Source organism: Bos mutus, chromosome 5 (genome assembly GCF_027580195.1).
Source record: "Bos mutus isolate GX-2022 chromosome 5, NWIPB_WYAK_1.1, whole genome shotgun sequence".
Lineage (NCBI taxonomy): Eukaryota > Metazoa > Chordata > Mammalia > Artiodactyla > Bovidae > Bos > Bos mutus.
This window is the reverse complement of record NC_091621.1, coordinates 8,767,546-8,782,900: the sequence shown is the minus strand read 5'-3', so window position 1 is coordinate 8,782,900 and position 15,355 is coordinate 8,767,546. Positions and strand designations below refer to the sequence as shown.

At 41.1% G+C, this 15,355-nt stretch overlaps 1 pseudogene; it reads right to left on the bottom strand.

Annotated features, from left to right (window-relative positions):
- Window positions 1–1,106: 1,106 nt before the first annotated feature.
- On the bottom strand, window positions 1,107–11,472 carry LOC138988011 (ferritin light chain pseudogene; annotated as a pseudogene).
- Between the last annotated feature and the right edge of the window lie 3,883 nt (window positions 11,473–15,355).

Here is a 15,355-nt window from a genome sequence, read left to right as displayed (position 1 = left end):
TGCTCTAATTGTTCAGTTGCTCAGTCGTGTCTGACTCTTTGCGACCCCGTGGACTGCAGCCTACCAAGCTTCCCTGTTTTTCACCATCTTCCAGAGCTTGCTCAAACTCATGTCCATTGAGTCACTGATGCCATCCAACCATCTCGTCCTCTGTCGTCCCCTTCTCCTCCTGCCTTCAGTATTTCCCAGCATCTAATATCCAACTGATTTCTGACATGGGTCTTATTTCTTTTAAAATCTGCATTTTAAAAGTTTATTTATCTGTTTATATACAACACTGTTCCAGAAAGGGATTAAGGTGGCTTAAAAGACTCCATAAAATACATGAATTAGTAATAGAAGAACCAGGAATGAAGCATATACAAAATGCATATACAATCCTACTCCTTTACTCTGGGTGAACCGACCACAGATTTGGCTCTAAGGTTTTTATCAGGCAGTCAGAAAAAGAAACTTAATTACATCATTTGCAGTATCCAAAAAAACAAAAATAAACCAATTACTCACGCAAAGCAGTGTTATTCCTAATATTAAGACAGAGAAAAATTTCTCTTGAGAGGGTTTATAAAGAGGTCAGTGAATGATGTAATTAATAATCAGTGTTCTCAGTAGCAACCTGATGGGAGACCAAAAATTAATTTCATAGGGTTCTTTCTTCAATACAGACTGATGGCATCACATCACATCAACTCTTTCTTTTTTCTTCAGGGAAAGCAATTTTATCATGACTCCATAGAAGTCCTGAAACCCTAAAATTCTATTCAACACTTTCTAAATAGGTGTGTTTATTCTTCTAGGCAGAGCAAACATAGTTTATAAAATGCACGCAAGTTAGGAATCATTTCTTTAGACAATTGAGAGAATTAGACTACAAATCATCCATGCTATTCAGATACTTAACGGTTTTTTCTTAACAGCCAAGCTTTTTTTTTTTTTTCCCCTCTGCAAAAGGAACATTTCTTGTTCCCATTTGGTGCCACGGCTTGGGTGAAGGTTTCAGAGTGGTTAAAAAGTTGCCTCCTGGCTGGAGGCAGTGGCTCTGGCAGAGATTTTGGGACCGGGGAAGGCAGAGGGGTCCCCCCAAGGCCACCAGATTCCGGAGATGCCTAATCGCGCTGGCAGGAGAGCCTCGGGAAGAGATACTCGCCCAGCCTGGCCTGGGGGCGGCCAGCCTGCACAGGTTGGTCAAGTGGACGTCCATCTTGACGAGCTTCTTGACGAGCTCCTCCTCCAGGAAGTGGTGCTCCAGGAACTCGGAGAGCTGGGCGTCTGCGTTCGCAGAACCCAGGACGTGTAGATCCTAGAGAGAGCCTGGTTCGGGCTCTTCTCGGGGGCCGTGGCGGCCTCTGTGGCTTCCAGGGAGGTGCTCCACTCCTCCGGGGCCAGCACCTGCCGGTCCTGGACCAGGGCGCGGCCACCCCACTGCTTCCGCCCCTTAAGGAAAAGCTCGGCACCCTTGCACTTCTCTTCGGCCAACATCCAGAAGAAGCGGCCCACACCTTCCGGAGCCACCTTGTTGCCTTCGAAGTAGAAGCTCCGAGAGGTAGGTGGACGAGGCCCAGAGGTGTGGCTGACGGTGGCCTCCTCCTTGGTGGAAGAATTGCGCCGGATCTGGGTGCTCACAGTTAGTTAGCTGTGAGGGCTTCTCTCCACTGTGTGCTGTGAAGAGCTGGTCCTGGAAGCAGGGGATATGGGGCTTATCCTTCTATCCAGCATCTTGTTAACTGCCTGTGTTACTTTTAATGATTTGTCTGTAGGGTCGGGACTCATATCTGTGAATAGTGACTTTTTTGTTTCTTTCTAGTTCTTAAGCTTTTTTTTTTCCCCTCTCACTTTCTGCTGGTATTGATTAGGCTCTTCAGTAGAAAGATGAATAAAAGTATCAATATTACACATCCTTTCTAATTTTAAAAGGCATATTTCTAAAGTTTCTATTAACAATGATGCTACCAAAACCTACGTTAAATCCGTTTCACCTGCCATCACTAATTAAGGTCGTTTTGAGACTCGAAGGTCTTCTTGGCTACACTTATCCCAAACAGTAAGGTGTCTGCCCAAGTTGTTTTCAGGAATTTGGAGTCAGCTGGGGATAGTTTGAGCTGAGCTGGATAAGTCTGGACCACTGACCTGTCAACTAGGCATTCACGAGTGGTTGCTTGGTGACATTTTTGACATCAGAGGAGTGAAAACACTACCCTTAAAACTTGCAGAGGCCTGTAGCCTAGTTAACAGATGCTCAGAATGGCAGATTCTATACCTCTTTCCAGTCATCTTTCTCCACACTCCCCACGCCTTGTGTTTTTATTCTTTATCCCATAAATAACTGAGCTCCTTGCCTTGGGGAGGCAGAGTTGAGACTGGTTTTCCTGTCTCTTAGCTTGGCTATCTTGTGTATAAAGTCTCTCTCGGCTGCAAACCTTGGCATCTCAGTGTTTTGTCCTGCTGGACTTCAGGCAAGACAAACCATGTTCAGTAACAGTACTGTTTGTGTGACTTTGGTAGTTGCCCTTTTTGAAAGCTTAGTTTCTATTTTCAGTTGCTAAGAGCTTTCTTGCTTATCTATCACTTTGTTTTTTAAAATCATGAGTAAGTGTTGGATTTTATTAAATTATTTTTCTAAATCTATTAAAATGATCCTTTTAATTGGTAATGTGATGAACAAAATGTATATATAGTTTTCTAAGGTTAAACCAAATTTACATTCCTGTGATAAAACCAAGTTGATCACGAGGTGCTAACTTTTTTAAGCACATTACTATATTTGGGTTGTTCAGTGTTTTGTGTCCATTTCCATGACTAAGGTTGGCTTGTGATTTTCTCTAGTCCGTGCTTCTGCTCAGTCGTCTCTGACTCTGTGACCCTTTGGACTGTAGCTTGCCAGTCTCCTCTGTCCATAGGATTTTCCAGGCAAGAATACTGGAGTGGGTTGCCATTTCCTCCTCCAGGGGATCTTCCCTACCCAGGGATCAAATCCACATCTCCTGTGTTTCCTGCATTACAGGCAGATTCTTTACCACTGAGCCATCCAGGAAGTTTGTAATTAAGACTATGCACAAAGCTTGCTGCCTCTTCAGGTCTTTGCTTAAATGTCACTGTTCATCTCAATAAGGCCTCTCTGCCCCCATTTTTAGATATTGTAATTGTAAACTCTGCACTGTGATTCTTCTTCTTTCCCTAGACCTCTTTCCCAGGTACCTTTGTTAGGCACATATCTCTTTTTAATGTAATAGTATATAGTTTGATAATTTACTTAATTGTTGGCATCTAGTCCCATCACTTCATGGCAAATAGATGGGGAAACAGTGGAAACAGTGTCAGACTTCATTTTCTAGGGCTCCAAAATCACTGCAAATGGTGATTGCAGCCATGAAATTAAAAGACACTTACTCCTTGGAAGGAAAGTTATGATCAACCTAGACAGCATATTAAAAAGCAGAGACATTACTTTGCCAACAAAGGTCCATCTAGTCAAGGCTATGGTTTTTCCAGTGGTCATGTATGGATGTGAGAGTTGGACTGTGAAGAAAGCTGAGCATTGAAGAATTGATGCTTTTGAACTGTGGTGCTGGTTAAAACTCTTGACAGTCCTTTGGGCTGCAAGGAGATCCAACCAGTCCATCCTAAAGGAGATCAGTCCTGCGTGTTCATTGGAAGGACTGATGTTGAAGCTGAAACTCCAATACTTTGGCCACCTGATGCTAAGAGCTGACTCATTTGAAAAGACCCTGATGCTGGGAAAGATTGAGGGCAGGAGGAAAAGGGGATGAGAGAGGATGAGATGGTTGGATGGCATCACTGACTCAATGGACATGGGTTCGGGTGAACTCCGGGAGTGGTTATGGACAGGGAGGCCTGGCGGGCTGCGGTTCATGGGGTCGCCAAGAGTGGGACACGACTGAGCAACTGAACTGAACTCCCATTAGAATATAAACTCCAAAGGACCAACAGAATTGTCTATATTGTGAGGAAGAGATCTAATTTCATCTTTTTGCAGATGCCTATCCAGTTATCCGAAAATCATTGGCTAAAAAGTCATCTTTGCCCCCAGTGACTAGTAACACTTCCTTATTAAACACACTAGATTTCCATAGAGTTGGGTCTGTTTCTGGATATTCTATTACTGGTTTATCTGTTCATGTATCAGTATCACACTGGATTATACAAATTTATGAGTATATAATTGATGCTTTTGAACTGTGGTGTTGGAGAAGACTCTTGAGAGTCCCTTGGACTGCAAGGAGATCCAACCAGTCCATTCTGAAGGAGATCAGCCCTGGGATTTCTTTGGAAGGAATGATGCTAAAGCTGAAACTCCAGTTCTTTGGCCACCGCATGTGAAGAGTTGACTCATTGGAAAAGACTCTGATGCTGGGAGGGATTGGGGGCAGGAGGAGAAGGGGACAACAGAGGATGAGATGGCTGGATGGCATCACTGACTCGATGGACGGGAGTCTGAGTGAACTCCGGGATTTGGTGATGGACAGGGAGGCCTGGCGTGCTGCGATTCATGGGGTCGCAAAGAGTCTGACACAACTGAGCGGCTGAACTGAACTGAACTGATGAATATATTTTAATATCTCGTAGGCTACTTTCTTCCCCTCAGAGCTATTCTTTTTCAGGGTTTTTTCTAACTAGTATTGGGTTGTTTTAAAAACACGAATTTTAGCATCATCTTGTCTCTCTCCAAAAGAGCAGGGAAACTTTGGATATTTTATTGGGATTATATTAAAATTTGTAAATTAAGGAAAAATGACATTTTGATGATGTTGAGATGTCCTAAAAAGGAAAAGAGATGTCTTTCCACTAGTTCAAGTTTGCTTTTGCATCTTGACAAAGCATTCATAGTATTTTGAATATAGATTTTGAATGTTTCTTATTTAGGTTATTCCTAAATATTTCATCGTTTTTGTAGCTAGTATAACTCAGGTTTGTTTCCATTATAGCTTCTAACTTGTAATCATTTGTGTGTATGAAGACTTGTGAGGTTTTTAAATTTTTTATTCTTAATTTTTATTGGAGTATAGTTGCTTTACAATGTGTTAGTTTCTGCTGGGCAGCAAAGTGAATCTATATTATTTTTATTTTATTTCTTTTTTGAAGACTTTTGAGTTTCGTGTGTTACTTTCATGTCCTGCTACCTTAAAAAATTAATGTTTGAGTTTATTCACTGAGTCTCTAGCGTTCTCCAGATGTATTTTCATGTTATCTGTAAGTAGAGATAATTTTACTTCTTTCTGATTCCTATGTCTCTGTTTTCTCTCATATAAATTTATTGGCTTCTGTACAATGTTAAATAGTAGTGAAGGTGCTGGTCAATTTTTCTTTGTTGTTTAACTCAGTAGGAATGCCTCAGGCATTTCTCCATTATTTTTTTAATTTTAATTTCTTTTAACACCAAAAATATTTCGTACTGGGGTATAGCCGATTAACAATGTTGTGGTAGTTTCAGGTGAACAATGAAGGGACTCAGTCGTATGATGACTTTACGGTTGAATTTTTTTTAATTTAAATTTATTTATTTTAATTTTAGGCTAATTACTTTACAATATTGTATTGGTTTTGCCATACATCAACATGAATCCGCCACGGGTGTACACATGTTCCCAATCCTGAACCTTCTGTCAAAAGATTTTTTAAACATCCATAGAGATAATAATACATTTTTTCCCTTATACCATTATTTTGGTAAACTATATTAAAATGTTAATATTAATCTATCTTTGCATTTCTGGAATGAATTCTAATTGTATTATTTTCTTGTAGTATTGGAGTCTATTCAGAATTTTTGCATTAACATTCGTAAGCGGTGAAAGTGAAAGTCGCTCAGTCATGTCTGACTCTTTGCGACCCCATGGACAATAAAGACTATTGTATTCTGTAGGCCAGAATCCTGGAGTGGGTAGCCTTTCCCTTCTCCAGCAAATCTTCCTAACCTAGGAATCAAACCGGGGTCTCCTGTCTTCTTTACCAACTGAGCTATCAGGGAAGCCCAATGGCCCGTAATTGTCTTTTAGGTTTGCCCTTAACAAGTTTTGATAATAATGTTATACTTGCTTTATAAAAAGAATTTAAAATTTTTGTTTTTTCATTTTCTATGCTCTGAAACAACTTATTAGTATTGGAACTCTTTGGTGCCAAATGTTTGAAATTCTTTTGTGAAACTTGGTGAACCGGATGACATCATATATATAATGACTCAAAAAAAATTATTTCTTTTGTAACAGTACTGGGCAACAGGTCCTTGGGGTAGTTTCCATCTATGGGGTCAGTCGGGGGCCCATGCTGGTGGAAACTGGAGTCTTCAACATGTGACTTACAAGTTTGCCCTGGAAGTGGTCACCATCCCAGACATCTAGAAGGGGAAAAGAATATGGAGGTTGTTATGAGCGAGGCTTGGAAGTGGCACAGATTATTTCTGCTCACATTTTATTGGTTAGAGCTCAGTCACCTGGTCAACACCTAGCAGCTGGGAAGGCTGGCAAATGCTGCCAAGCTGCAGACCCAGGAAAGGACGAATAAGTATTTAGGTGAGTAGCAATCACTGCTTCCTACTAAGAGGAATTCCAAAAAGAATCTTAGAAGTGAAGTATAATATTATTCAAGGGGAAACTCCATAAAAATGTTTTAAAATGTGACATGAAAATCTAGGACAAAATTAAATTTGGCTCTGCCATTTATTTGGAGGAAATGGCAACCATACTCCAGTACGCTTGCCTGGAGAATCCCATGGACAGAGGAGCCTGGCAGGCTACCATCCATGGGGTCACAAGAGTTCGACACGACTCAGCGACTAAACCACTGCCACTTATTAACTGTGATACCGTGGTCAAATGACTTTAAGCCTCCATTTCTTTCTTCACTAACATAATGGCTGTAATAATAGTATTTATCTCATAGAATTTTTTGTTTTAAAAAGTGAAATAGGGGGACTTCCCTAGTGGTCCAGTGGTTAAGATTCCATGTTTCCGCTGTCTCTGGTCAGGGAAGCTCCACATGCCACAGGCTGGGGCAAAAAAAAAAAAGGGAAATGATGCATAAAAAATCTTAGTAGGCACTCAGCACATAGCAAATAGTGCATATAAGATATAAACACTGATAATATAATGGGTACTTGAGTCTCTGGTATGCTATTTCCTGAATATCAAACACCAACACCAGAAATATTTAACATAAAAAATAAAATTTTTATTTTAAAAATTAGAATATTTTCTCAACAAATAGAGATTACTTTTAGATGTAAAATATAAGAGTTCTTTCAATATGAGTTACTTAGATTATATAGAATGTCACAAGGAATTTCAGTCTTTGAGGAAGTATTTCTCAAAAAAGATTGAGAAATTGGCAGCTATTTAATGAAAAGGAAAATTGCTTGCATGGTCTGGTTTGGAAGAACCCTATGGTAGTCACCCTGCTCTCACAATCTTAAAACTAGTCTCGCACACGTTGTCCCATCCAGTTCCACCTATGATTGGCAAGTTTATGTTGATTTGTATTATTTAGTGAACTGACTCTTTGCACATCAAACAGAACAACTTCCTAGATATCCCTTTAACTGGGGAGTGCTTCTCCCCTAAGGCCCTCTAGGAGAGCTTCAGGACAGCTGCCAGGCCGCTCCCACTGTGTCTCTTCTTGCTCACCTTCCCATTATACCTCAGGTTTTCTGTTTCCCCATTACCCTGGCTCTTCCCTTTTCAGTCCTTCTATCACTTTCTTCTTTACAGCATTGGTCCATGAATCAAGGCAGATGGAAGTGGTCAAGCAGGAGATGGCGAGAGTGAATGTCGACAATCTAGGAATCAGCGAACTAAAATGAACTGGAATGGGTGAATTTAACTCAGATGACCATTATATCTACTACTGTGGGCAGGAATCCCTTAGAAGAAAAAGAGTAGCCATCATGGTCAACAAAAGAGTCCGAAATGCAGTACTTGGATGCAATCTCAAAAACAACAGAATGATCTCTGTTCGTTTCCAAGGCAAACCATTCAATATCACAGTAATCCAAGTCTATGCCCCAACCAGTAATGCTGAAGAAGCTGATGTTGAACACTTCTATGAAGACCTACAAGACCTTTTAGAACTAACACCCAAAAAAGATGTCCTTTTCATTATAGGGGACTGGAATGCAAAAGTAGGAAGTCAAGAAACACCTGGAATAATAGGCAAATTTGGCCTCAGAGTACGGAATGAAGCAGGGCAAAGGCTAATAGAGTTTTGCCAAGAGAACGCACTGGTCATAGCAAACACCCTCTTCCAACAACACAAGAAAAGACTCTATACATGGATATCACCAGATGGTCAATACTGAAATCAGATTGATTATATTCTTTGCAGCCAAAGATGGAGAAGCTCTATACAGTCAGCAAAAACAAGACCGGGAGCTGACTGTGGCTCAGATCATGAACTCCTTACTGCCAAATTCAGACTTAAATTGAATAAAGTAGGGAAAACTACTAGACCATTCAGGTATGACCTAAATCAAACCCCTTATGATTATACAGTGGAAGTGAGAAATAGATTTAAGGGACAAGATCTGATAGATAGAGTGCCTGATGAACTACGGACGGAGGTTCGTGACATTGTACAGGAGACAGGGATCAAGACCATCCCCATGGAAAAGAAATGCAAAAAGGCAAAATGGCAGTCTGGGGAGGCCTTACAAATGGCTGTGAAAAGAAGAGAAACGAAAAGCAAAGGAGAAAAGGAAAGCTACAAGCATCTGAATGCAGAGTTCCAAAGAATAGCAAGGAGAGATAAGAAAGCCTTCCTCAGCGATCAATGCAAAGAAATAGAGGGAAACAACAGAATAGGAAAGACTAGAGATCTCTTCAAGAAAATTAGAGATACAAAGGGAACATTTCATGCACAGATGGGCTCGATAAAGGACAGAAATGGTATGGAGCTAACAGAAGCAGAAGATATTAAGAAGAGGTGGCAAGAATACACAGAAGAACTGTACAAAAAAAGATCTTCACAACCAAGATAATCACGATGGTGTGATCACTCACCTAGAGCCAGACATCCTGGAATGTGAAGTTAAGTGGGCCTTAGAAAGCATCACTATGAACAAAGCTAGTGGAGGTGATGGAATTCCAGTTAAGCTATTTCAAATCCTGAAAGATGATGCTGTGAAAGTGCTGTACTCAATATGCTAGCAAATTTAGAAACCTCAGCAGTGGCCACAGGACTGGAAAAGGTCAGTTTTCATTCCAATCCCAAAGAAAGGCAATGCCAAAGAATGCTCAAACTACTGCACAATTGCACTCATCTCACAGGCTAGTAAAGTAATGCTCAAAATTCTCCAAGCCAGGCTTCAGCAATACATGAACCATGAACTTCCAGATGTTCAAGCTGGTTTTAGAAAAGGCAGAGGAACCAGAGATCAAATTTCCGACATCCACTGGATCATGGAAAAAGCAAGAGAGTTCCAGAAAAACATCTATTTCTGCCTTATTGACTATGCCAAAGCCTTTGACTGTGTGGATCACAATAAACTGGAAAATTCTAAAAGAGATGGGAATACCAGACCACCTGACCTGCTTCTTGAGAAACCTATATGCAGGTCAGGAAGCAACAGTTAGAACTGGACATAGAACAACAGACTGGTTCCAAATAGGAAAAGGAGTACGTCAAGGCTGTATATTGTCACCCTGCTTATTTAACTTATATGCAGAGTACATCATGAGAAACCCTGGGCTGGAAGAAGCACAAGCTGGAATCAAGATTGCCAGGAGAAATATCAATCACCTCAGATATGCAGATGACACCACCCTTATGGCAGAAAGTGAAGAGGAACTAAAAAGCCTCTTGATGAAAGTGAAAGAGGAGAGTGAAAAAGTTGGCTTAAAGCTCAACATTCAGAAAATGAATATCATGGCATCTGGTCCCATCACTTCATGGGAAATAGATGGGGAAACAGTGGAAACAGTGTCAGACTTTATTTTCTGGGGCTCCAAAATCACTGCAGATGGTGACTGCAGCCACGAAATTAAAAAGATGCTTAGTCCTTGGAAGGAAAGTTATGACCAACCTAGATAGCATATTCAAAAGCAGAGACATTACTTTGCCAACAAAGGTTCGTCTAGTCAAGGCTATGGTTTTTCCAGTGGTTATGTATGGATGTGAGAGTTGGACTGTGAAGAAGGCTGAGCACCGAAGAATTGATGCTTTTGAACTGTGGTGTTGGAGAAGACTCTTGAGAGTCCCTTGGACTGCAAGGAGATCCAAACAGTCCCTTCTAAAGGAGATCAGTCCTGGGTTTTCATTGGAAGGAATGATGCTAAAGCTGAAACTCCAGTACTTTGGCCACCTCATGTGAAGAGTTGACTCATTGGAAAAGACTCTGATGCTGGGAGGGATTGAGGGTAGGAGGAGAAGGGGATGACAGAGGATGAGATGGCTGGATGACATCACCAACTCGATGCACGTGAGTTTGAGTGAACTCCGGGAGTTGGTGATGGACAGGGAGCCTGGCGTGCTGCAGTTCATGGTGTCGCAAAGAGTCAAACACGACTGAGCGACTAAACTGAACTGATCCTTTTCTTTCATAAACAACATAACTTTCTCATGCTTTTGCTGCATCCCCCCCATAACTCCACTCACCAAAACAAACGAGCCTCCTAAGAAGGTTTGAAAAGGACAAGATTATAAATAACTAGTTGATATTTTTGCAATCACAGTTTTAAAGAAAGCTTAATTTGGAAAATTAAACTTCTTGGCAGACATTCCAATCAGCCTTGATAGTCGGCCTCTTGGTCATCCCTGTTCATTCACTGAGTGCTATGACATCTGGCACAGTCTTCTCAGCTTGACTCTTTTCCTCTTCCTTTAGCCTCTCAGTTCCTTAAACTGCCCCCTACCCCTGCACTCCACGCAAAGTCCTCCAACTCCTATGGCCGCACCTGAAGCAGTTCCACCTTCAAAATTCCTTTCAGATATCCTACCCTCAGACCAATTCCTCCTACCTTGCCAACTCATTCAGTTTCATTTGTTCCCACTGTAACCATTTGCCAGATTCACCAGAACTTCCAGTCCTTTACCTTTTTACTTTTCCTCTCTTCATGTCTTCGATTCAGATTCCATCATTTCACTCAGTCTCTTGCTAATAACTACCTCTGCTTCCACTGCATTTGTCTGGCAAAGTGTTGCTTCTGCAGAAATCCAGTTATCTTTTCTCTGTGCCTACCTCAGCTTGGGCATCTCGGAATAAACTTACCCAATGGGGCAAATGTGTAACATATAAATTTACGAGTCTTGGTTCAACTGAGCCCTCAGCATTGCCCCCAGATTCTTCCACTTCCCTCTAGCTTATTCATTCTCTCCAGTAAGCCTTTTCTACTCCATTTCACGTTCAACCCTGTCACCTCACTTCATGCTTAGTATTTGATCCTCTTCATATTTTTTTTTTCCTGAGGAAATAGTTCAGACTGAAACCCCCAAAACTCCTGCCACCCAACTACAACCTACCTGCATCTTGGCCGTCCATTCTTCCTCAGACTTTTCTCTGATCTGGGACTTCCTGGATGGCTCAGGGGTGAAGAATCCACCTGTAATGCAGGAGACACAGGAGTTGTGGGTTCAGTCCCTGGGTTAGGGAGATCCCCTGGAGGCAGAAATGGCAACCCACTCCAGTACTCTTGCCTGGAGAATCCCATGGACAGAGGAGCCTGGCAGCTACAGTCCATAGGGTCGCAAAGAGTCAGACATGACTGAAGCGAGTTAGCATGCATGTCTGCCTGTGATCTGAATTTTATGGCATCTTATCTTCCAATAATCTTACATTATCCATTATTTCTCTTTTTCTCGGCTTAGTCCCTCCTATTAACATTTGTTGTTTTCAGTTGCTAAGTCATGTCTGACACTTTGTGACCCCACAGACTATAGCACGGCAGGCTCCTCTGTCCTCCATTATCTCCTAGAGTTTGCTCAGATTCATATCCATTGAGTTGGTGATGCTATCTAACTATCTCATCCTCTGCTGCCCCCTTCTCCTTTTGCCTTCAGTCTTTCCCAGCATCAGGGTCTTTTCCAGTGAGTTGAGTCTTCGTATCAGGTGGCCAAAGTATTGGAGCTTTAGCTTCATCATCAGTCCTTCCAATGAATATTCAGGGTTGATTTCTTTTAGAATTGGCTGGTTTGATCTCCTTGCTGTCCAACAGACTCTCAAGAGTCTTCTCCAGCACGACAGTTCAAAACCATCAATTCTTTGGTTCTCAGCCACCAACTCTCACATCCATACATGATTACTGGAAAAACCGTAGCATTGACTATATGGACCTTTGTTGGCAAAGTGATGTCTCTGCTTTTAATATGCTATCTAGGTTTGTCATAGCTTTTCTTCCAAGAAGCAAATGTCTTTTTATTTCATGGCTGTGGTCACCGTCTGCAGTGATTTTGGAGCCCAAGAAAATAAAGTCTGCCTCTGCTTCCATTTTTTCCCCATCTATTTGCCATGAAGTGATGGGACCGGATGCCGTGATCTTCATTTTTTCAATGTTGAGTTTCAAGTCAGCTTTTTCACTCTCCTCTTTCACCTTCACCAAGAGGCTCTTCAGTTCCTCTTAACATTTACAAATACTCAAATCTCTCACCTTAAAAAATTCCTGAGCCTTATTTCCAAACTGCAGTGCTCCTATCTCTTTCTCTTACCTGCAGAGATCTTTGTAAGATCTCTTACAAAATTCTAGAAAGAAATGGTGTTCACTCAAATGACCTCCATGTTGCTGAATCCAGTGGACATCCTCTGGTCCTCACTCACTTGACTCTTAACAATAGTCAAAGTAAACTTCCGCTCCTTTCTTCCCTCATGCTGTCTTTCTTTGATTTCCATAGTTATACATTCTCTTGTTACTCCTCTTTTGGAAACTTCTCAGGACGTTGCTAACTCTTCCTCCTCTAATGGACCTTTAGATGTTGGAGTTCCCCAGAAATTGGTTTTACTTGTTTTTTCCCTCTCAGTTTGCACTATGCTAAATGTTTTCGTATATACGTATGAGTTCAAATACCAGTTTTTCAAAGTATGGTTCAGAGGCCAACCTGTACCAGGAACACTTGCAGAAGATGAAGTGGGGCATGTGCTGGAGTGGGAGAAAGGAGTGTTAAAGTCCAGATTCCCAGGCCCCATCCACAGGCTACTAAACTGTGTGGGTGGAGACTGGGAATCTGCATTTTAAATTCATTCTCCAGGTTATTACCATGCTAACTAAAGTTTCGAACCACTAATTTGATTTGTCGCATTAACAAGGGCAGCTCAACATCTCCATCTGCTGACTTATTAAAACCATTGCCTATTTTCTCAAATGTTAGGAAACTTGAAAAATGTGGGGAAAAAAATAAGAACAAAGGAGGTGAAAGAATTATCTGCTTTGTGAATAATCAAGATTGAGTTATGTCATCTTTTGACTTTCCTAGCTCCAAATGAGATCTTGTCTATATTTGGGTTTCAATTTTTAATCCATATCCCACTGTTAATAAATATGTAAGCACTAGAATGACTGTTTCATCATATAGTCTCCTAAAATGGAGCTAGGCATTTAAAGGATTTTCAAAATTAGCTTTCCTGGAATTGGCTGAAAAAGAGCATTGTACTTTCCACAAAAAAATTTAACATGGGTCATTATAATTCTACCTAATATTTACTGTTAAATTATTCTAGTTACAAAGTATTCATTCTAAAACAACTTTTAGAAAACAAATGATTTATGAAGGAAATGAAATTCACTCATAATCTCACTACCAAGAGACAATACACAATTTTAAATTTGGGGTATTATTTCCTTTCTTCTCTATATATATGCATTTTCCCCCAAATAAATTAAAAGTATGTTTTGACTTTTGTACCTACCAGTTCTCCAACTTTTTTTCCTGGTTTTAATCATGTATTTTTACCTCTTTAAGATTTGGCAAAGACTTCAGGATTTTATTGACTGATCACACTTAACTAACAAGTTCAAGTCTCAGGGCTAATCTTATACGACGGCATTGTTAATACTTCTCCATATATGTTGTTGTTGTTGTTCAGTTGCTAGTTTGTTTCTGACTCTGTGACCCCATGGACTGCAGCAGACCAGGCTTCCTCCTTCACTATCTCCCTGAATATCATTGCCCAGTTATTCCAATTACCTGGATTCCTGATGAAATGTTTCCTCATTTTCTTTTTTGTAGTTGTTGCAAATGGCAACCCACTCCAGTGTTCTTGCTTGGAGAATCCCAGGGACGGGGGAGCCTGGTGGGCTGCCGTCTATGGGGTCGCACAGCGTCAGACACGACTGAGGCGACTTAGCAGCAGCATAGTTGATTTGTAATATTGTGTTAGTTTCAGGTGTGTAGCATAGTGCTTCAGTGTTTTTGCAGCTTATATTCCATTATAGGTTATTACAAGATAATAAGTGTTGTTTCCTGTGCCATACAGTATATCCTTGTTGCTAATCTATTTCATTTATAGTAGTTTGTATCTATTAATCCCATACCCCTAAGTTGTCCCTTTCCCCTCACTTCTTCCCTTTGGTACAAGTTTGTTCTCTGTATCTGTGAGTCAATTTCTGTTTTGCATATACATTCATTGGTATATGTTTTTTTAGATTCCACGTATAAGTGATATCATATAATATTTGTTTTTCTGTCTGATTTATTCTCTTCTTGACAGCACATCTTTTTTGGGGGGTGGGGCCATGCTGCTAGGCTTGTAGAATCTAAATTCCCCAACCAGGGATTGAACCCAGGCCTGTGACAGTGAAAGCATCAAGTCTCAACCACGGAACCACCAGGGAATTCCTTACACCACATCTTCTTTTTTATATTTATTTAATGTTGGCCTTGCTGGGTCTTCGTTGCTGCTCCGGCTTGTCTCTAGTTGCAGAGAGCAGGGGCTACTCTCTAGCTGTGGTGCTCAGGCTTCTCACTGGGACGGCTTCTGTTGTTGAAGAACACGGGCCGTAGTGCCCTGGCTTCAGTAGTTGCAGCTTTGGGGCTCTCGAGCACGGGCTCAGTGGTTGTGATGCATGGCTTAGTTGCTTTTTGGCATGTGGGATATTCCTGGACGAGGGATCAAACCCTGCACTGGCAGGTGGATTCTTTACCACTGAGCCACTGGGGAAGCCCACCACATCTTCTTTATCCAGGTGTCTGTTGATGGGCACTTGGGTTGCTTCCATTTTTTTTTTTTTTAACTATTGTAAACAGTGCTGCTATGAACATTTTGATGCCTATATCTATTTGAATTAGTGTTTTCATTTTTTTCTGGGTGTATACTGAGGAGTGCAATTGCTGGATCATATGGTATTTTGATTTTTAGATTTTTAAGGAACTTTCATACTGTTTTCCATAAGGGCTACACCAGTTTACATTCCTACCAACA